A 23719-nucleotide genomic window follows, 5' to 3' on the forward strand; every position below is an offset into this window, starting at 1 on the left:
AATGCGGCGGTAATGGTATTACCACTGCATTTCAAGGGTTGGCCCTATCACAAATTGGGCTATAAATGGGCTGTTTTAACTCTAGCCTTTTTCTGAAGGTGAAAATTCCATTTGGGCCCTGTTTTCGATGGTATTACTACCAGCTGAATTAGCGTGCGGTATTAGAGGCAAAGATGCACCATTGGATCCAATTGACCCAATGGGGAAAGGGGATTTAATGTTAGCGCCCAACCCGTGATCCGGCCGGACCGGGGGGCGCTGATGCTATTACAATTGGGTGGTATTACAGCCGGGATACCGCCCAGCTCGTGATGAGGCCCATATCCCTGTCTCTCTCCGTGGGTGAGAGTTGAGTTGTCAGGAGCGCGTTTGCCAGATCCATGCAGCCATTGCTGGCAGCAGCACTACTAAAAAATGAAACTGCTATCTTAAAGGAAGGGAATGGAGAGGGTGCTGTATTTTATGTTACAAATGAGAATGAGAGACACAGCATCAGAGGCATCACCCGAGGTGAGAACCAGACTGCTATTTGGAGACATACATTTTCATCTTGTGTGCTGTGCTGGAATTTCACCAGAACTCTGAGGGTGGCTTGTCCATATGAGGCGATTCAGGGGACGTGGATAGCTTCTCTCAGATGCATCCTGGGAGCCTGGCAGCCCTTGGGTCTAATATTTTTTCTGCCTCTGTCTGTTGAAAACTTTGAGGTTGAACAAGTGGGTTCTCTGGAAATCAAGAAAAGGAAAACCAGCGATCACGCAATACTGGAAATAGATCTTTTCATTGGAGGCTTCCAGGTCCGAAGCAAGCCAACATAAAAAAAAATCATCAGTGGCCTCTAACATGTTAAATAGGGTAGCCTAGTACTGCCGCAATCCAAAGGAAGCAAACTCAGAGCTGTTTGAGTGGTGAAAAATTTGAGTTGTGGAGAAAAATGTGTACAATCTGTCCCTGAAATCTTCCTTAAATGAATAGCTGGACTTAAGAAATCGAGAGAGAAAACGTTGTTAAATCCAATTACGCATGCCTCTTCATCCCAATACGGAGAAATACGACAGTAAGATCTAAATTAATGTTGGTGTCCAGGTTTATCACTATTTTCATCCCTACCGCCTTTTTAGCCGCCTTATTGCATTGACTTATGGCTATTCTCAGGATACAGAATCCCAATAGTCCCAATACTAGTATTGCAATTAGTGTTTGAATGCATTGGCCAACTGGGAGGGGATGCAAGAGATTAGGTAAGAGAGCCAGTTGTCATCTAGAACTTCTTCTACCTTCTCTGTCATTTTTGTTTTTAGATCTGTCAGCAAGGTTATGGCCTCTCTGACAGTCTCATTTTCCTCATTGTGGGCAGGTTTGTATATACAGCAATTTTTGCACACACGCTACCCTCCATGGCTTTTATTAGACAGAGGTTATACCTCTGGCACTAAAGCCCTTCATTGTCATGTTAATTGTTTGCAACCTTTCCTATCTTGTAATTTGGAATCATTTTTTGTTTGCATTGGTCTGTACTCCAGGGAGGAATATAGAAGAAAAGATCACTGTTTTGCTGAACAATGTATGCTCATCTGGTATGTTGTAATAAGCATCCTCTGATTTTTTTGAGAAATAATTCTATCTTTTCCGGTGGGAAGGGCGATGGACCTTTTCTTTCCAAAATGTGCTTCCATTTGAGGGAAGACTGCAATGTGGATATTGCTTTGGGGTTCTACCAGAATGGACACTTTTATTAGCACTATGGAACATAGCCCTGCCCAGATCAGGGTTAATCAATGCTGATGTTCCTGTCTTCATGCCTGGTTCATCAAAGATGCGATTGCACCCATTATTTTTCCCATAGTTTATTGTACTGTTATTTCGAAAGCATAGCATGGCATTCCTCAGATGTATTATCTGTACTGGTCCTCACTCATCATTGACCCATGTGAGTAGTGTTGCAAATTTAGGCCACTGGTCGATGCATGCTTTATTTGCATTTACCACAACCTCTTACCATTGTTCCAGCAGTGCTTTGCATACTACTAGTCCATTTGTATACCATTCACTTGTAAGTAGAGGTCCTTTTATTTATATTTGATCTTGTTCCCAACATCTGGGTATTTCCTTGCACGTCTTATCAATAGACTGGTGCATTTGTTTTCCTCTATTGTAATTGCTACTCTATTTGTCCCAGGTTGATCATACCTTGTTACCTTATGCTTTGATTTAAATCTTGTATGCTATATCTTCTCGTTGGGACTCTTGCATTGTCTACCCACACTAATGAAGCTGTCTATCCTTGGAATTGTCCTCTGTTTAGATAGAGAGCAAGGTGTGTTAGGCAGTGTGCCTTGCTTGTGGGTACTTCTGTAGCTGTATAAACTCTCGAAGCGCCCATAGCATAGTGTGTAAAACCCAAGGGCTTTTCCCTATTAAACCCCCTTGGTATCCTCTTCAGGGGTAGCAAGGGAGGGGTTATTGCTGTGGGGTCCAGACCCAGGGAGTGCACCAGAGATAAGGAGGAGTCACAAGGTGATAGATGGTGTCCCCCTTTCCTTAACACCCCCCTACCCAACATTGCCTACACCGTCATACACCATTATGAATTCTATACCGTTGCCTCCTCCCCATTTCCAACAGGTACCAAGACAAAAGGGAGACGTAGGAGAACTGGGAAAAGGAATTTGCACATATCACCCTGTGTCCTACAGCAACAGGATTATCCCCCTATTCCTGACAACATTCTACCTGATTTACCCATAATCACTAGGAAGCACTACAACTCCCATAATTCCTCCCCACTGTTGTTTCCCAAAACCACTGAGACGAAGAAGAGGCAAGTCGGAGCCATGAAGATTTCCCATAAGAAACCATGTATCATGGATTCCTTTGTGCATCCTCCATTTTGTCCCATTAACAAGCTCAGGCAGAGTCAGGCATGGCTGGACAACCACTCACACCTGACTCATGTTAATTCTCCCAGCCACTATAAAAGGTGGAGCACAACAAGATTAACACTGGACCTGTAATGAGGCCCATTGTCTCCTTCCACTGCTGGTTCTGCTATGAACATTGCTGGCTTCACTACTGTACACCTGAGAATTTTTATTGCCAGGCTTGAGATAATTACCTCGTACCACAAAGCTCTCTGTGTGGTCAATGCACTTTTGTGCTGCTGTGGCCAAGGATTGTTCACAAGGATAATTGCCTCTCATGACTGGATCTAAGATCCTGCTGTAATATGCTAGTGGTCTGTGTCCCAGGTTAATCTTCTGTGTGAGCACTGCTGTCATTACCACTCTGTTTGAATGTGAGAATAGGAAGAATTCAGCACTACATATAACATGGGTGCTGTGCATATTGCCTCTTTTAATTCATTGAAAGCTTCTGTCATTTCACCTGTCCAGGCTCTGACACTGTTGTCTTTCTGAGCTTTATTGTGTCCCTTTAAGAGGGGTCTGATATATGTAATGTAATCAAAAACCTATCCTCTCCAGAAGTTGCCAAGGCCAGGAAATTGTTACATGCCTCTCACTGTCTTTGGTATGACTGTTTTCATAATCGCTGCTACTCTTTCAGGAGTCACTTTTCTACATTCTTGGTATATTAGCTACCCCATGTACAAGACCTCTTCCTCAACAAAATTGTAGTTTCTCCTTGTCTACTTTGCACCCCTTTTCCTCCAAGACTGTCAGTAACTGTATTGAGTCTTTTCTGCACTGTTCCTCAGTTGCACTGCAAACCAGAATCTCATCTACATATTGAATCACTACATTGTCAATGTGTACATTTCCTAAGTCCATCTGAAGGACTTAGTTGAGAATTGATGAAGATTCACAGTACCCCTGGGGTAAACAAGTATGTTTCCACTTCTGATTTCTATACAAAAACAAAGTCAAATCTTGTGAATCTTCAGGAAGGGGGATTGAAAATAACATTATTAGGTCGATCAGTGTGAAATGCTCAGCTGTGAATGGGATATTGCACAATACCATAGCTGGGTTTGCGACCAATAGGACATCTGCTTCAACAATATTGTTTAGGGGCGGAGATCCAGTATAAATATCCACAACCCCCATTGATATTGTCACTGAGTACACTGCTGTGTTACATGGAGACTCTGATGGCACTAGTATTCCATCTTGCACTAACACAGAGATTGTGACATAAATGCCCTCATCTGCTTCCTTTGGCATTGGACTCTGCCTTAACCATGGCATAATCGCTGCTGGTTTCAGCTTTAGTTTGACTACACCCATTCGTTTTAATAAGCCAACATCATATGGACCTGTTGGTCGACAGTATATGTGGTGGTGGTCGGTCAAAAAGCCGAAAACAAAATATCGAATCACAAAAATATCGAAACCAAAATCTCGAAAAAAAAATCTTGAATTATTTATTTATATGTATTTGTGGGTTCAGGTAAGTATAAAAAAAGGGTAAAATAAAAAAAAAAAAGGGGGGTTGGGGATGAACCCCCCATTTCGAAATAAAAACGTGTTAAAAAAAAAATTTGAGATTTTGTTTTCGAGATTTTGGACTCGAGATTTTTTTTTTCGAGATTTTGTAATTCGGTTTTTTCACTATAAACCATATGTGGTACCTGTGCCAAGTCTTCTTGAAAAGATGACAGTGTCTTTTTTATCAGTGCATTTCTCTGCAGTATTTCCCTGCTCTCAATTTTCATCCAATAAGTGAGGCTTATAAAATACACTATCTCATCATCTGAGTCATCATCTCTGAATAGTTTCTCATCTGTCAAATTGGTCAGTCAATGTCATTTGTCAAGGGCTATTGCCGCTCGCCATGTTTTTCCCTTATCTTCAGTCCCAAGAATGATTACCCATTCCTCTCTCACTATGACTACTAATTCTATGGGAAGCACTCATCCCTCCTTGTGATCCATATTTACCTCTCATCTGAATAAAAATTCTGCAGCCATTTGCAATATTTTACCCTTTTTCCCAGGTAGCCGGGCTAGCAAAATATGTACTCCATAAAGAAATGCTTCTGGATCTAATGCTATGCCCTGCTCTGCTTTCTGGTGAAAAAATGCTGATATGAATTAGTGAACATTCATGTAATATATCTCTGGAGTGGCACACACTATTTCTTGGTCGGTGAAAGAGATAGTCATGTTGAGCTGGCACATCATGTCACTTCCCATTATAATGACTGAAGTCTTGTGTGAATAGAATCATGACATGGAAAGGTTATGCTCCCTATAGTGATGGGTAAGTCAGTAAATGGACTCAAATTTGTGGCCACAGAAAAACCATGTGCATTCATTGCAATGACTGACATTGGGTACTTTCCCTCCCAACACAGGATTTGGTCACCCCTGTTTCTACAAGGAAGGAACATGTTTTGTCACCTACGGTTACTCTGACCCATGGTTCCTCTTGTGGGTCTGGTGTAACAGATAGGATTGAACACATCAAGTCAGTCGGTGGGTGTGAGGCATTCGACCATCCGCACAGTGGGTGTGCACTCACCTGTTTTTTTTTTGACATTTTGAATGAAATAGAAGGATGGTAGATCAACCTCCTGAAAATGTGTGGGGCTAATCTACTCATATTTTCCTATGCTCACCTCACAACATTTGCATAGACCCAGGTACTCTGGGTGGACACAGCCTACAGACGCAATCGCCTCCTGTTATATTTAGTTGGAATCTGACAGGTGGAGTATCCAATGTACTTCAGGAGGGGGAGGACTAAACCTTCCAGGCTAATTAACTAACAAAGACCCATGGATCTGACCTGTCCTTCTGTTGACCATGTAGCTGGTGGCAGCATTCACATACTAATCAGAGTTTAATTCAAACAAGCCCACATGTGGCCTGGCTGCAGAGTCTAACAAAGGAGAAAGGACACCCCAACACCCTTTCATATGCCCTGTGTAAACATGAAGCCAGCTCAAGGCCTCAGTATCGATTGACAGTGAAATGTTGTGTCTGGGACTGCACGTATTACAGTCGTCATCCCCACAGGGGGACCCCATTCAGAAGGTTTGAAAACAAGGTTTGGAGGAGCCAGAAAGTCTGGTCTCACCACAGCTTCAAGTGAGAACTCTTGCTTTAATCAGGAACCACAGAGAGCTCCATTAACCTGAGAGACCCTTTGATCCACACCAGACAGGAAGATGGGTGGGACTTAGTAGCACATATTTTCACCCTTATCCATTTTCTGTTGCAAAGCACTCTGGTTATGACCTCACGCATACGGGAGATTGTTGGTGGGGACCCAGGATTGGTTCATTGAGGTAGGCTTACCTTACACCAATCCCTGTGGTCCATTTGGCTTTAAAATGGGGTCAAGCCCCACTTTTGGCAGATTATCTGAAGGCTTCACCAGAAGCAGAAGGAAGAACTCATCACTGGATCCTGGCTGAAGGTACAGTCTGCTTTACATCATCCGGCAGTCAAGGAAGGACAGGCCCTCCAAGAGGGAATATCAAAAAACAAATGAGCAAGGTCAGGTAAATCTTTGCTGAAGAGTAACGACTGCTACACCCTGAGTAGGTGACCCCTTGTGTGGGTGGTCACAGAATTCTCATGAAACTGTTCATCTGCACAAAAGGGTTTTATTTTGGAGTGCAGTGGTGTAATAATACACTGGTATTTTTCAAAAAACATAGGACATTCACTTTTGAGGACATACAAAATGTAGTACCTAAGTAGTCAATATTTGAGACATCTACTTGTACAGTTTGTTCATTCTCTATAGGTTCCTTGGGAAGGAAGCTTAAAGAATTCAGTGGAATCATAAACAGGTGGGGGGTCCATAGAGTGTGGGCACAATCAAGAGTTGAACAACAACATATAATACATGTCAACATGACAGTGTTTCGGCCATTTTGCATGGAGCTAGGTGAGCTCTAATGGTGTAGGCCTTCATCAGGACAGGAGTGTATTTACGAGTGGAGGGTCCTATGTGGTTGAATCCGAGGAGCTTAGTGGCTCAGATTAAGAGGTGGAAGGATCCACTTCTTTAGGATGCAGTCGTCATCTTGTCAACAGGCGCGGTCACGTCTATTATCAATGCATTCAGCTGCCAAGATCGTTGAAGCAGCAGTGTGACGTCTCGGATGTCGAGGATGCAAGATCCCTCCCCGAAACATCTGACAGCAAACAGAGTGAGATACAGAATTCAGAGGACCCTCCAGCAGATCAGGAATGGTACCCAGCCAGCACACAGCGTGCCCTTCTAGGCTCACAAGCTTCCTAGGTGGGTAATGCCAGAGGGTCTCTGAACCAAAACAAGGACAAGACAGCAGACTACAACACTCTCCTCAGCTTTGGGCCATCCAGCTTAAAGAACGGCATGAGCCCAGTGAAGAAGCTAGGAGGAGTGCATCGACAAGCATCAACCGAAGTCGGCCTTAAAGGACATTTTTGAGCTAGTCGAGCCAGTCAAGCCCCTCGAGCTGTAACCAAATGCACCGCTGACTGGTATTACACCACAGTCATTAAAGCCATTTGAGACACCTCAACCAATGCATCAGAACCACTGACGAGCACTGAGACAAGGATTCCTGATCCCAAGCCATTGTGTAGGCCATCTTGCAGCCGTCTGCCCAGCTTCACTTGCCAAACTGCCTGACGCCTGATAACTGCAGCTGTCTTCCATCTTGAACTCTGTCACAGAATCTGCAAAGCGCCCTGAAACCGACTTGATCCTGTTGAGCACCAAGAACTCCTACAGCACAAGATACAATCTTTCGCCTTGTTCCTTCTCCAAAGGCCCCTAGTGACATTTTACAACCCATTCCTCCCTTTGTGTGGAAACCATATATCCTTGAACTTTTGCGATTATTTACTATACCGACTACCCTCCTGTCGTGTTCTCAAAATTTCTGTTGTGATAATAATAAAGTAGATATTTGTAGACAACCTTGACTGGACAGACCCTTTTATCATCAGGTAATAATTGTATTTTCGCTGTGTTGCACCTAATCACAGATGCACACCCTTTTGGATATAGGCCTGCCGTTCTGTCCACGTTACCAAAATTGGACAAAGAGGTTTATAATTTACTAGTGTTTACAATCTGTTTGGGTCCCTTCTGGTGCACTAGAGGTGTGGTGCTGATTGATGGTTTAGAAACTGATATTCATCCCTGGACCACTGGTGCCCCGGAAGTCGATTCGTCACAGTGTGCTGTCCTTTTAAGGGTATAGGCTCATCCCTGTACCAGTACAAGTGTCCCCTCCCACTACTGTCACACTCCCTATTATGTGTGTAGGTGCCTGGGATCCTGAACTTGTGTTCCTTGTCGCCACAGTGTTCTGTTGTGCCGATACATGTGGTTTCATCTGTGTCTGCTGTGTCTCCTTAGGGATTTGCTGTGTTTGCATCAGTGCTTGTTGTGCTTGGTTTATTTGCGGTGCATTTGTCTGATACTGTGTGTGGTCTCAAGCAAAATGCAAATGTGGTTCTGTACTACATGATAGACGATATTCCATCCCCCCTCTTGGATCCAGCCAGTTCTGTGGCATCCCTCCACTCCTACATGCTCGGGAGATTTATCCCATCTTCTGTGAGAACCCTGAGGGCATGCTCACATATAATCCACTTGGGTCCTCTTCTAAAGTGACCAGGGACAGGCCATTACTCTTGGATCCTGACCCTGTGTGTGGTGAAGCGAGGGAGGAACACCTGGTTGGAAGGTCCGTGGGGATTGAGGGCGAGATGTTCTCAGGTGAGACACGGTATTCCACATTTCTCTTTCAGTGAGAGCCCTATATCCCAGAAGTAATTATGGGGTGTTGTGATCCCTGTTCCACTGAAATGGGATGTGTCTATCCCTCTAAAAGCACCAGGAAAAGGATGAAGAAGAATAGGGTACACACAGGCGAGACATGGTATCCCCTTTTCCTGTTGAGGACCAAACTAACCCTTCCCGACCTTTATGGGTTACTATAAAGTGGTTCCTCTCATTTCCCCACATGTGACATTTGACAGTAGTGGGACAAGGAAGAGGCGACTAAGAGTAGTGAACACAACGTCATTTCACCACTCTAGTACTGGGACAAGGAAGGTGCCTGTAAAGTGATGGGAGGGTCAGGCATGTCCCTGTAATTATGGTCAAGCAAGTCTCATTAGACATCAACACCTGCAGCCTGTAAAGGGGCTGCAGGTGTATAAAGAGAGACCTGTGGAACAGAGCTGAGAGCAACCGGGAGGCCTGTATGGGAGAGACCATCAGGGGATCCTTGTCAAAAAGAGGCAGCTGTGGTGAGACCGGAGAAGGAGCCAGGATGCTGGAAGATATCCCAGAGGACTTGCGGGACCAGAAGCAAGTGGGATATGTACTTGCCACAGGTTTGGAGGTTTGGGAGCCTCGGTGACAAAGAGCAGGCAGCAGGAGCTGAGAGAAAGTCCGAAGAAGGGAGGACGCTGCCCGTGTCCGTGAAGGAGCAGTCAAGTTGCCGGCGTGAAGTGGAAAACACACAGCATGCAAGCGGGGCTTGCAAAGGTGGACTTGCCGGCTTCACAAGCAGAGATGAAGCAGTGGCAACTGCTGAAATGAGATGCAGGAAGCTGGTTGGGGCCGGGAGGGTCCTCAAACACCAATGCACACCAGACGGTCCACAAATAAGTAACAGTCATCGATAATGAAGTAAAAGAAAAAGCATGTTGAATATCGCACTGAATAGAAACCTAAAATTAAGCGAAACAAATGCATATTGAATACTGAACTGAATGGGGACTTAAGATTAAGCAACATGAAAGCATATTGTGCAACTGATTGACTGAAACCTTAAAGGTAAGCATATTAAATACTGAATGGAATAAAACTTTATGAGCAAAGCAAGTAACAGTGATTGCCCAAGTGCCCATGTGAAAACGAATTACAGAAAAGGGGCGCAAGTGTGACAGAGCATCATACAAAGGTGGGTAGTTAACAAAACCCACCAACGTGAACTTTTAAGAGTGAATGCAGTGCGGCAAAGCCAAAGACTGGCAAGTGGTGTGTGACACGTGATGGCAGAGCCACAAGGAACACCAAGGGAAGCCACAGGAGTGTAAATTCACACATAAATCCAGGAGGTTGATAAAGAGGACCTAATTAAAGGTGACATGTGGCACAGGAGCTAGTACCAAAGAACCTGTGTGGCCCGAAGAGCCCAGGGATCCTGGTTGTGCAAAGTGTGATGAGTGGACCATGAGGTCTGACAACAGCACCTAGACCAGTGAGCCCTGAATGCTAAAAACCGAGGACATTGTGGTGGTAAAGTTAGTCTTGGAGAAGGGAACCCTGAGGCTTGACAAACTGCATGTATTATTTTGAGGACAGAGTCTCAAGGACTTTTGTGTTTGAACTGTGTTACTATGAACTTGGGGAAGGGAACCCTGAGAATTTTCTGGAACTGTATTGCCTTGAGCTTGACTTTTGTGGACCTTTCTTACACTTGTGGAAGGAGAGCTGAAAGAGAGCTGGTAGATGGAAGAAGCTCAGAACTGTGAGATAAACACTATTTATTTTATTATTGACATCCCTACACATTGTTTAGCTATAGTTGTGAGGACAAGCATAGGCTTTGGACACAGACAGAATTTTATGTTGAACTTCCAGACTCAGCCTTTCCTTAGTTTCATTCAGGCAGGGAAATCCCACTTTAGCATAAGAAAGGGCAGGCCTTCTACCTTCCTGACATTTGATTTAATGAGGTATATTATTTTGAACTTTAAGTCTGACCAACAGTGTTGAGGCGGCCCTATAGGTCTCGGCTTCCCTTCGGTAAACCCTCCTCCTTGTGGAGCCTGAAAACCACCCCCTATTCCTCTGGGTGGACACCTTCTAGCACAAAACCAATCATTAAATTCTCCCCTTCCTGCAAATTCCCCCCAGCCTTTCATGGCTCCTTCCACTGAAAATGTTGACAGTTTTTTTTCTGAACTAGCTTAATTTCCTCTAACGTTCTCTCCTCAAGCTTCTTTCTGACATTCTCTTGCATTAATCTGCAATGGTGAACTATGGTTAATTGAATCTCTATCCATGGTTCACTTCCATTCCAACCAATATCTCCAGTTCCCTTTGCACTGGCTTGGGAAACCCCTGACATAATATATGATGTAAAATAGCTATAGTCTTGTCCAACGGCTCCCTCATCTCAAGACGACATATTTCTGAATCTTTTGAATGTATGCAACAGGGTCTTCGTCATTGTGCATCTTGCGTGTCATAATTACACTCATGTCTGACAAATCTGGGTACTACAGCCCACACATCTGCTCTACAATTATTAAAGGGTGCTGCATCATGAGCCGTATTTTGAGCTGTCACCCCGGGATACCCTGCTGATTTTCAAATGTTGTCTACTCTCACCCCAATGGTGGCTGCAAGCAAGCTTTTTATGTCACCCACCGCTAACGTAATTCTTGCTGTCAGTCTCTCTAATTCACAAATTCATTTGCCCACTCCCGATGTTAAAGTTGACTATTTACACCTCAAATTATCCTTATCCATTTGTGGCCACGGCATATTGCATCCGTCCTCCCCCCTTTTCTAGCAAAAGGAACTGCATTGTTTCTGCACTATAGTCAAATCCAGTTGCGTCCTTTGTTATTGCAGCAGCATCTGTCCTATTCGTTTTCTTTCACCCTGGTAGAGTTCTCAACCTGTTTATATATGGGGTTGTTTCTTCTAGGCACTTCGACCGCCCCATCAGACTTTCGGGATATGCAACAGATTCAGGCCTTCTCTGTTCTGTTTTTTTCCAAGTCAGACCACATTATCCCTTTCTGTGGTCTTGAAATTGTGGCAGGACCTAGCATGGACACTTCTCCTTCCTCATTTTCATTTTCAATTCTCTCATCTGACCACATTGTCCCACAACTTCATTGCTTCCTTCATCTTCTCTGTCTTCAATATTTAATTTTATCAAAGGGCTCATTTTTTACAGTTCCTTCAATTACTTCTATTGTAAGCTCCCTTCTCCTCTGTGCGGGGACCCTACTAGACTCCCCTTTATTTATGACCGGATGCAGTGTCCCTCCTGCTTCTGTACACATTACCAATCCTTCTTTGTATTGCTACTCCTTCTTGTTCATTTGGGGAAGTATAGTATCTTAATATCTCCTCCACTTCCCTGTCACATCCCTCCAAATTCTGAACTCTTTCATGTTCCTGCTCCTTATTTCTCTCCCTTTCCCAAAGCATGGATTCTCTGAAAATGTTATCAGCTTCGTTCTGCCATTTATCTCAGCATAATTCCATCTCTTTCCCTACTTCCTCCTCACTTTCTTCCTCAATTTACATGTCTTTCCCTTTCTTCTCTGCATCTCTTCATCCTTTTCATCTCTGTGATTTGCCACTTCACTCTTTCCCCTTCTTATCTCTTGCTCCTTCTCTTCCTGTTGTTTTCTCATCCTTCCCCTCTCTTTCACTTCCCTCTCTCTTTCTCTTTCCCTTAATCTCTTCTCTTCTTTCCATTTCCTCTCCTTCTTTCTATCTGCATCATGTGTTGTCATCTGTTCCTTCTCTTCTTCACTTATCCTGTCCCATTCTCTTTCTTCCTTCTCCTGCTCACTTCTCTGCCACATAATTTTGGCCTGTTTTGTTTCCTCTTCTTTGTCTTTCTTTCACTTCCCTTTCTCTGTCTTTCAGATCGTCCATATTTCTCCACTCCAATTTAAGTCATATCTTTCCTCCCACCCACTTATTCTGCATGATCGCAGCCTCTTCCTTATTTTTCTGCCTGCCTCTCTGTCTCTGTATCTTTTCCTCAGCCTCTGCCAGCTTTGTTTACGGTGCATGGACACTGGCTTGCTTTCATTCATTTAATTCCACTTATAACATCTTCACTACTGGAAACAGGGGTAAGGTGCATATATGGGGTTAGGGCATCCTGCTGCTGCTGCGTTTAATTCTTTCAATGGATAAAATCTCTGCTCAATGGATCGATGCTGAGGAGGAGGAGGAACCGAGGGTGCTGTGCCCTCCCCTTCATGCTGATTAAGCATCCACTCCCTCTGGGGTGGCTCTTACACCTCGTCCCCGAACATCTTCCATAGCTCTAGAATGGGCAACCTTTTCTGTAACTTTTTTTCCTTTATACGCAGCATGTAAATGTCATTGTGTGTTGCAGCACTGATTACGAAAGCGTACCCTCTTGGGGCCAAGGCCAAAACATTGTGCCTGTTGTGCCAAGCACCCACTCAGAATGGTATTTATACATTTTGTCCTTATACCTTTTGCATAAGGAGAGTGTCTCATCCCAGGATGGCATGTCACTCTCTTGACAGCCGATACTTAGCAGACCTTAAAAACACTTCAGGCCCAATATCCCTTCACTCCTCCTTCAAAATCTCTTATCAACAATGTGTGTATTTCAGCGGGTGCATTGATTATGATATGTTGCCAGTGTCTATGGGTGCAGGTAACATTCTTCATGTCTAAATGCACAGTTGACCTAGTGTTTGTGTAGCTTTATTATGAGTGCACATCTACTTCATGTCTAATGTGTCTACGTTTGTCAGTGTGGCAGTGATGTCACTTGCTCTTGTCAGCTTTCTTTACAGTATATTCATCTCTTCCAGAGTTTGCAGATCCATCTCTTCTTTGGTTTCTCCAGCATAAGCTTGGTAGGGTTGCCTAAGTGAATAGCGACTCTCACACTTGCGGTATTTGGGTGGGGAAGGGGCTGATGCCATGAAACACGTAAACCTCTCCTTTCTATGGTATGGAGGCGGGGAGGGGCAGACGCGAATAATGATGCGTTCCTTTGCCTCTCGACAGATACATGATCGAGTGTTGTTCTTGTGCACTCCTTACATTATATCTGAAGCCTATCTTTTCAGCCATGGGTCAACACTTAACAAACTCTTATCCAACAATTGTGCAACAGAGCTGACAGTCTATATTCTGCGATGTCTCTGTCTTCCTTGTGTCCTCCACTACCAAAGTCGCCCAGACGAATACTTCATAGTTGCAAAACTGCTGCAAACTGAAGGTAACTGCACTCTCTCAGCACTCCATGGCGCTATGCGCCCACATACTCTATTATGGAAGGAGGACATACAAAGGGCTCCCCACAGCAACACTTGCCAAAATAATTGCAGTTTGTTGCACTCTCTCAGCACTGCTAGGCTCCTTGGGCCAGGAGATAGTTTTTGGAAGGAGGATTAGTTTGATGTTACAAAAAGTTCCCCATGCAACACTCGCCATTAAAATTGCATTTCTTTGCAGGTAACTGCACTCGCTCAGCACTCCGCTTCTCTATTATAATGGTTCTGTGGAAGGAATGAAGAATCCTAGAATCCAGGGTAGCAACTGTTTGTTGAGTACCATTGGAAAATTCAACTAATTCATCCACGGATAACAGCATGATGATGGTGACTTCACCGAGATGCATCAAGAGCCAGATGTGTATGAGAGGAAGCATGTTAATTCATCCACTCCATTTCAGGAATAGAAGAACAGGAGAGGAGTTCCCACAATATGAATCTTTGCTCACGTTCAGCCATGATGCAACTGGAAATGCTATTGGAAATCCATAATGGAGCTCAGGTCAGCCATGATGGAACTGGAAATGCTTCAGGTTATCAATGGTGGGGCTCAGGCTAGTCATGACTGAGCTGGAAATGTTTCAGTTCAGCCATGATGGAACCGGAAGTGCTCCAGGTCAGCCATAATGGGGCTCAGATCAGCCATGATGGAACTAGAAGTGCTCCAGGTTAGCCATTGGTACTGAATCTCCAGGTACAGTCCTTTACACCACTTGTGCAGCAGGAACACAGGATGTAACATGCCACCTCAAATGCCATAGTAGCAGCAGAAGTAGGCAAAAAGAGCAACCTGTTTAATTGGTGGGTCCTCATTAGAAGCAATGATGTGTGTGGTATGTGGTAACAGAGCGCTACCTCTGAGGGAGCGCCTTTAACCATGGCTGCGATACATTAGCATCCCTGTACAGTTTGCCACAGACAGCATCATTGCAGTTACCGCCCACGTAAAACATCTGGGTTGCCAAACACCCTTATTTCTGAAGGAAAAACATGTTGAGCAAGGTGCGTGTATCAGTTTTTTCTTTCAGAAAAACTACAAGATGTCCGCAAGGAAGTGGAGGATGGCGACCCTATTTTCGTTCCAATGGCAGCTCTGGAAGGATGACGGAGGAACGTATGGTGGGTGTACAATGAGAGCAGAGGTGATCACGCTTAAAACATTTACTGTGTAATGTGGTTGGCGCGCTGGGGCTGGAAGTGGGAGGTAGATGGAGTGATCCTGGGGGGATAGCCAACATAGTGCTGGGAATGCAGGCATCTAATGCTAAGTAATACCGGGGATCTGAGTAATCTGATTGGCGGCTCTCTCTCTCCCTAATTATAAGGCAGATGATAAGCCTGAAACTCTTGAGGGTGTGAAGCTGCTGACAGTGGTTCACCTTTGATGTTATTCTTGGCAGGCAGTCGGATTCAGAAAGCAGTGTTTTGCTCTTGTAGTGAGATTAGTGATGTACTTTTTTTTATACGTGTCGAGCCAAGTCTTAGACATGTCGGATGCTGCCAATGGCTCTCCTACAAGGCTTCAGCAATGCGGAATACAGTGAGAAAAAGCAGCAACACCAGAGCATAACGAGTCGTTGGACAGTGGCGTGTCCAGACTGTATTGACTTGGGTGGCCCAAGTGGGGCGCTGACTTATGCAGGTGTGGCATGAAGTACGAGCGCACACACAGACACTGTGGGGAATTCGACCATCCACATAGGAAGAGTGCGCTCGCCGGGGCTTTTTTGTTTGTTTGAAAAGAATGAATGATGGGGCCATTCCCGCGCACATTTTCCACGTTCACCGCACAGCAGAAAAATAGTCATGTAGTCTGTGAGGACACAGCTGAACAGTGCAGCCCTCCCCTGTCATGTGTAGATGACCTGACAGCCATTGTTACATCAAAACCCTTTGGCCATGGGCAACCTGATCAGAATGTCAAGGCCCCATGGATTTGCATCTTCATTGTGAAACTTTGCTGGTGGCGGAGAATACTGCAGTATGTTAATTATCAGGCATGGGGAAGTCCTGGGTGCAGGAGGTATATAGATGAAGAGGAGGGCACTACTTTTATTCAATCCTTTGGTAATCAGATTCTGTAGGTGAGTATACTTTTACATTCAAAATACTTTTGCCTGGAGCTGCCAGTCCATATTGGTCCCGTTGCACAAGGACCTATCCAAACTTAGAAAATCCAAAAACAAAGTAAGTATACCTTGTTAGGAATGGCGCTTCTCAGTTTGCCCCATAAGGTTGCTGCCAATTAAGGAAAAGAAATCTTTGCAAAAAGGTTTGTTCGGGGTATAATAAACCAATTCAAAAGTGTATATTGTGTAACTGGATATGTTTAATTCACAATCCTGTTAATTTTTAGAGTCGCGTAATCCTGAAAATCATAAATTGAGTTTCCATCTTGAGTTGCCCATAATACATAAGTGCCAATGCATTTCGGATTAACCTTCTTCAGGGGAGTATTAAGGCAATTTTGAGTACCACATAACTGGGTTATGCTATTTTCTTACATGTGTACGAGCATGTACACAGAAGTATCGTATGACTTGTTTGCGCGTGCTGTGGAAGCCGAGTGACAGTTCCTAACAAGGTATAATTACTTTGTTTTTGGATTTTCTACGTCTGGGTGCAGGAGATGACATTGGAGACCAGACACCTCTTTGTAATGCAATGTGTCAACTTGGTACTAACCCCCCTCCTTTGTATGAAATAGCAGTGAATGTCATGTCTGGAACCACTCCTTTCTGGGCAGGGAAGTATGTGAATGTTAGAAGACGAAAGTCTGCCTGCAACCCCCTACTTCAAAGGAGGCCTATGTTGTGATCAAGTGCTGCATAGGGCTCAGTTAATTAGGGAGCCACTTTGTTGTACAGCAGACAGGAATATGGGTGGGACTTAGAAGTATATGTTGTCATCCTTCCCCTGTCTGTTACCAGGTGCCCTGGTTCTGACCATAAGCATCACTGAAGATTGTTGGTGGAGACCCAGGATTGGCTAATTTAAGTTAGTCTTGGCCTAAACCAATCCCTGGGCCCGTTTGACTTTAAAAGAGGGCTGAGCCCCTCACTGATCAGATCATCTGAACACTTTGCAAGGAGTAAGAAGAAGTACTCATTTGGACCCGAGATGAAGGCACAGTCTCCCATATATCTTCCCCCATTGAAGTAAGGCCTAGAGTTCCAAGAGGGAAGCAAGATCCCTCCGCTAAACATCTGCCAGGGAACAGAGAGAGATACCGGACTCAGAGGACCCACCCAGCAGCTCCAGAACCAGTACCCAGCCAGAACACAGTGTGCCCTGTTAGGTTCAGGCAGCAAGCTTCCTAGGTGGGAAGTGCCAGAGAGTCTCTGGACAAAAAACAAGGCCGTTGCCTGCTAACACCCTCCTGAGTTTTGGGCTGTGTGCCTTGAAAGGACGCGAGCCCTGCAAAGAAGTATGGAGGAGTGCCACACAAGCATCATCCAGCGTCCATCTTTTTAAGGACAATTTCGAGACAGTCGAGTTCTCGAACCGCATCCAGCTGCACCGCTGACTGTTGTCATGCCGCAGTCACCAGAGCCCTCTGAGACGCCTCGACCAGCATTTCAGATCCGCCAACCAGCACAGAGACTATGATTCTTGGCCCTGAGCCGCTGTGTCGGTCTGCCTGCCAACGTCCTTCCAGCCTGCAGCAGTCTTCCGCCACTAATTCTGTCCCACAGGCTGCGAAGTGCCCTAGAACCGCCTCGACGCTGTCGAGCACCAAGAACTTCTGCAGTAGCAGGTAGATTGTGGTTCTGACCCCCTGGTCCTTCTCTGAAGGCCCCCAGAGACAGTTATGACCCTTTGCCCCTTTGGTGTTGAAACCAAATAACCTTGAGCAGTAAGACCGATTGCTTTACCAACTACCAACCTCCTGTCAGTATCCAGAGTGCATCCCTTTCCTTTGTGAAAATGTCTGTCCTCTGTTTTCCTTTACATTGTGGGTTGTAATTGTAGTGTTCTAGAACTGTCTGTTGTAGTAATAATAAAGTAGATATTTGTATACAACCTTGACTGGACAGTCCCTTTGATTGCTGGGTAATAATTGTATTTTCGCTGTGTGGCAACTAACCAATGATCCACGGCCTTGCGGAGATAAGCCTGCCGTCCTGTCCACGTTACCAAAATTGGACAAGGAGGTCTTATAATTCACTTATATTCCAATCTGTTTGGATCCCTTCTAGTGTACGAGAGGTGTGCTGTTGATTGATGGTTTAGAAACTGATAGTTATCCCTGGACCTCTGGTGACCTGATAGTTGATTCGACACACACACACACACACACACACACACACACACACACACACACACACACACACACACACACACACACACACACACACACACACACACACACACACACACACACACACACACACACACACACACACACACACACACACACACACACACACACACACACACACACACACACACACACACACACACACACACACACACACACACACACCCCACCCCCCCCCCCCCCGATCACACACACACACACACACACACCCCACCCCCCCCCCCCCCCCCCGATCATAGTTTAGGATAATGGTGGTGGCACCTTGGATGGCCAATCAGATTTCCGGGGTGCCACGTGCCAACCCAGGCCACTTCCTGGAAACGCCACTGTCGTTGGATGCCCCGGGTGATAACAGAGAGTAGAAGTTCTTCATGTACCCCTTATTCAGGGCCCACTGCAGTTAATAATAGTACATGTTTATTTAGTGGTTCCTGCTGAACTTGTCCCACTTCTAGGCACTGTAATCATAGGATTCATTATTATTTAATTTAATGGTGCTTAATGTATACAATGTGTAAAGGTAAAGGGATGTACACCGCTGCTGAGGCCCAAACATTTGTCTGCAGGCCGAACATGTATCTGGGTCGAGGACTTAACTCCCCCAGCTATCTTACTGGGACTTCATTTCTACGCAGGACACTCACAACACTGACTTTGTTTTAGGGATGTCAGGGTACAATTTTGAGGGACCAGGCGGGTGGACGGCATCTGCCCATATTTTTGAGAGGGCGGACGCTGGCCCCGTTGTTTTTTCATGGAATGAAAAAAAAAATGTAATGCATACATTTGAAAGATCTATGTGAAAATGTCTCCAGGAAAATGTAGTCATGTGAAAATGAAGTTAGCAACAAGTTGTTTTAAAAAATGTAGTCATTCAGTGCAAACAATGCAAAGTGAAAAGGTTGCCAGTAATAAGGTCGCAAATAAGCTATTTTTAAACACAGAAAAGTACATGGCTGTAGCTCTAAATATGACCCAAACCTCTAACGAAACCTCCGCAATCACCCTATTTCCATTCCTAAACCTTTCCATAACCCTAATTACAACCATTATCCTACCCTTTACTCTAACAGAACAACATCCCTTCAGCATGCTAATGTATTTTATTTGCATACTAGCAAAAGTACCCGTTTTCTGAACGGGTTCTGTAAACAGAAAGTATAACACTCTGATCAATTGTTGAAAATCAATTATCCTGTAGGTCGCTGTTCCGATTCCCTTATCGCTTTATGTGCTTTGCACCCTAAAGTAAAGTGGACTGAGAATGGGAGTGTGTGGCTGGCATCCCGCAGCAGACATTGGGGGAGGCGACAGTTGGTGTAATGATGCATACTGGGACCTTCTGGGCTCTCTCCCCACCTGTCGCCTCACTGTGGTGTGGTGCAGTTTGTTGTGGTGCATTCCGGTGCAAATATCTCGGAAAGCGTGCATCCTAGGGCCTTGAAACATGGTTTTAAGGTCCCAGAGGGACCTTGAGATTTGTTCCTCGTGTCGAGGCTGGTTTTCCTACGACCACATTGATGTTTTACTGATTTCAGGCAACAGTCTCATGTGTGAAGGTGCTGAAATCCAGGGAAAAAGGTGGGGTGTCCAGATGTTATGTAGCCAGTAATACCCATAGGGTCCTAACAGGTGACTATGGAAAATGTGGTGCAGATTGGTGCAACGTTGTGAAATTGTATAAGGAACAAGGCTTCGCCAAGCCACAAACAAATTTTGACTTTTGCTGAAATCGGGGGAACTGGGTGGGGTGACCAAATGTCATGTAGTCAGTGTTGGCTGGAGGGTCCTGATGGGTAACTATGCAACATTTGGTGCACATTGGTGACACGGTGTGGAATTGTATAAGGAAAAACACTTTGCCATGCCACAAACAAACCCACAAATGTTCACTTTTATAATAATAGATTACTGAATGTAAAAGAAATAGAAAATGAACAGTGAATCTTTCTCCAACTCCAGCACCAGCTTGCCGCAAATTACATAGCCCTTGTCCTAACCCAAATCTTTGCTGTAATACTAACCTTACCCTAATTGCAACTCTAACACTTACCCTAATGCTTACTTTACCCGATCCACTAGGTTTATCCTAAAAAGCTAACTTACGCCATTATCGGCTCTTTCCTATGGCTGTATCCATTTCTTTAATGCCTACCCAATCCCATAACCTAACACTTACCCTGACACTTAACATACCCTAACCACTAACCAAACCACAATATATTTACTCTAACCCTAACGCCTATCCTTCTCCTTGCCCCTATCCTTACCGTAAACCATCCAATCACAAGCACACTAAACCCACCGTGACCCTAACAATTACCTTAGCAGCACTACATTCTTTGTGACTTTTCAGCTGCATTTTTGACTACTTTTTGCTTGGCAACTTTTTAACTGAAGAGGTATTTTCACCACAACTTTTTCACTGACTACATTTTTGTTGGCTACATTTTTACTGGATACCAATTTAAAGTGCTGTGCCACAGCTGGAACTCCAGTTGTGCAGCTATAAGATGAGCCACCTTACCATAACACCACAAGAATGGCCTATCACGGAGCAGTACAATGTTTCATATTGACAAACTGCTATAGAGGATGTTGGGTTAGTGTTTTTTCAATCTTAAAGGTGCATCCATTTTATTGAACCCGCGGGGGCCCTTATATCAGTAACAAGTCCACGCAGAGTCCCGCTTTGCCTTTGCCAGGACCGCTGGAAGAATTTTCTCCCGTTTGCTTCTCTACGTGTTTCAACTACATCACCCACAAGCCTCCTTTAAGCTTAAGTGGGTGTGCTATTTAAGCAAGACCCCGCACGCACAGCGCGCGCGCACACGTGGAGTCCACGCAGAGTCCCGCTTTGCCTTTGCCAGGACCGCTGGAAGAATTTTCTCCCATTCGCTTCTCTACGTGTTTCAACTACTTCACCCACAAGGTGCGGACTCCTACATCCTTGGATTGGACTTACATTTACTATAATATTCAGACTTTATATTAATATTTATATTTACTCCTTGTTTATTTTAATTTTAGCCTCCTTTAAGCTTAAGTGGGCGTGCTATTTGAGCAAGACCCCACGTGCACAGCGCGCGCGCACACGTGGAGTCCACGCAGCATCCCGCTTTGCTGTTTCGCCGTGGCGACCGGTCACGGGTAGCGTAAACTCCCAACTTTTTAGTTTTTTTGTTTTTCTGTATGTTGTTGATGGTATTTTGTGTTTCATGTGTATTAATTTGTTAATTGTTGACCATTTACGTGGTGTTGGTGGTAACGTATTTTAACTCGCGCTTGAAGAGCTTGTCCTTGTTTTTCTAATTGCGCGGTGTACACTGGTTGTCGAATATACGGCACAGGAAGAATTATAATTAATAAGCTACTCATGTCTCGTGTGCCGTATACGCTGAAATCGGACATGCCTGAAGTACCCGCTCCAAAACAAACTAGTAATAATGTAAATGGGGTGCTGATTGGCAAAGCCACTCTTGAGATAACTTTTCCAAAGGATGAGCTTAAAACACCAGTAAATGGGCACAATTTTACATTATGTGAAGAAAAGAAGAGCTCCTCTCGAATTTCGAAGAAATTGATTACTCTCACTCCAGTAACTAAAACCCCCTCACAAAATCGAGATATTAGAAATTTCTATAACAAAATAAATGATCTCTCAGCAGTGACTCACGTGCCTACCCTGCCTGAAAGCACGCTGCCATCAGTAAATAAGCAGCTGCTTGAATCTACAAACACTTCACCAATAGGCGCTAATGGGCCAATCTCCTCTGTGGTCATTTCTGACCAAACCTTATTAACATTACCTCAGTCTCCTGCCAAAATCCCACAGTGAAATAAAATGGTAACGGTAGTTGAGGAAGAAACGTTGGACAGTTCGATGATAGCTGCCAGTGCTACAGCTAAAACGAATGGTGTTGCTGAGTCTAGGGCAATTTCATAGCACCAAAGATCTAATACACCGGTAGATGTTTCTGTTTGCGAAGATGTGATTGAGATCATTGACGTGAATGCTAAAGAATCTGCAATAATTAATACATCCTCGCGACAGTGCAATATTGATCTGGAGAGCTCTAGATTGTCTGTTATTACTGACTACAACCTTCCTGGTTCCATGGACTCTACAAGGCATGTAATTGATGAGTCCTTTATACAGCCAACGCCGAGTTGTTTGTCGGTAAAAACTCCTGGCGAGCCGCATTTGAACCCAGCTCTCCTAGAAATTACTTTGGGGGCCATGAATACCACCATATTAAGTCTCTTCAAACTGTTTGAGGAATTGGATCGCAAAATAGCGCTCCAAACAGCAAAAATTGATCAGATTGGTGAGTGGATGCAACAATGCTCTCAAAACTCGTCATCTCCCACTACTCTGAACCTAATTATGCACAGACTTTCTACCCTGGAAGGTCTAAGCTCTTCAGGTGCTGTGGCTGCAGCTGAACATAAAGCACACATCTTACAGAGATTGTCAGGGTTAGAACTTAATCATGTTCCAAAGTCATGGAGCGTAAGAACTCAGCTAACAGCCGTTCTAACCTTTGCAAAAATCATTTGCCCTGTAGAGTGCATAGAAGACGTTACTGACCAAAAGAATGACTCTTGGATCAGTGTTGATTCTCCACAGATACCTGATTACCCTGCTGCTAACAACATTAGCAGCGTTGACGAAGGTCAGGCTCCTGCTCAGAAAAAGAAGAGGAAAACTTTAGTTTTAAAAATAACTAAATCAACATCCAAAGTATCAACAACGCGAAAGACCAATCAAAATATCCAGTTCAAAAATCTTCCAATCAGCTCTGCGACTGGGGCCACTACGCCTCTAGCGCTTCAACCTCAAAGCCTGAGAGTCGTTAAAGATATTTTTGCTCCCCCATTGGTGTCTGTGGCTTCCGAGTTCGCAACCATTTCCACTTCTGGTCTGCTGGTTGTAAATTCATCCCAAGCTCCTCCTAGTGCTTATGCGCCAATGAATGAACTGGTGGACCTTTTTGAGCGTGATTCAACCTTAACCGTGCCCCAAAAGCTTCACACTTCGGGCGGTGCGGCTTCCTCTCTCTCGTCCGGTTCTGCTGTGGTGGGCTCTGGCCGACAGACAGTTCCCGCAGCTTCCGCAGTCTTTGAAAATCGGCTGTCTGCTTTGAAATCGGCTGTAGATGCCTATCTTGGTAAGAGGCTGGCCGAGGTGCTTCCTGAGATAAATCGTGCGACAGAAATTCCAGCTTTTGCCGGAATACCTGGCTCTGTTCTAGTTCAAGATGAGTGTCGCCACAGAGACCAATCTTTGGGCCGCCTAAATGACGCTCCGTTGCAGAAGGTGCAGTTTAACCTTCCTTCCTCTTGTTCAAATATGAGAAACTCTAATGTGATCCCTGGTGTGAAACCCAAAACTCAAG

This window comes from Ambystoma mexicanum, chromosome 10 (genome assembly GCF_040938575.1).
Source record: "Ambystoma mexicanum isolate Mex_15411 chromosome 10, UKY_AmexF1_1, whole genome shotgun sequence".
NCBI lineage: Eukaryota > Metazoa > Chordata > Amphibia > Caudata > Ambystomatidae > Ambystoma > Ambystoma mexicanum.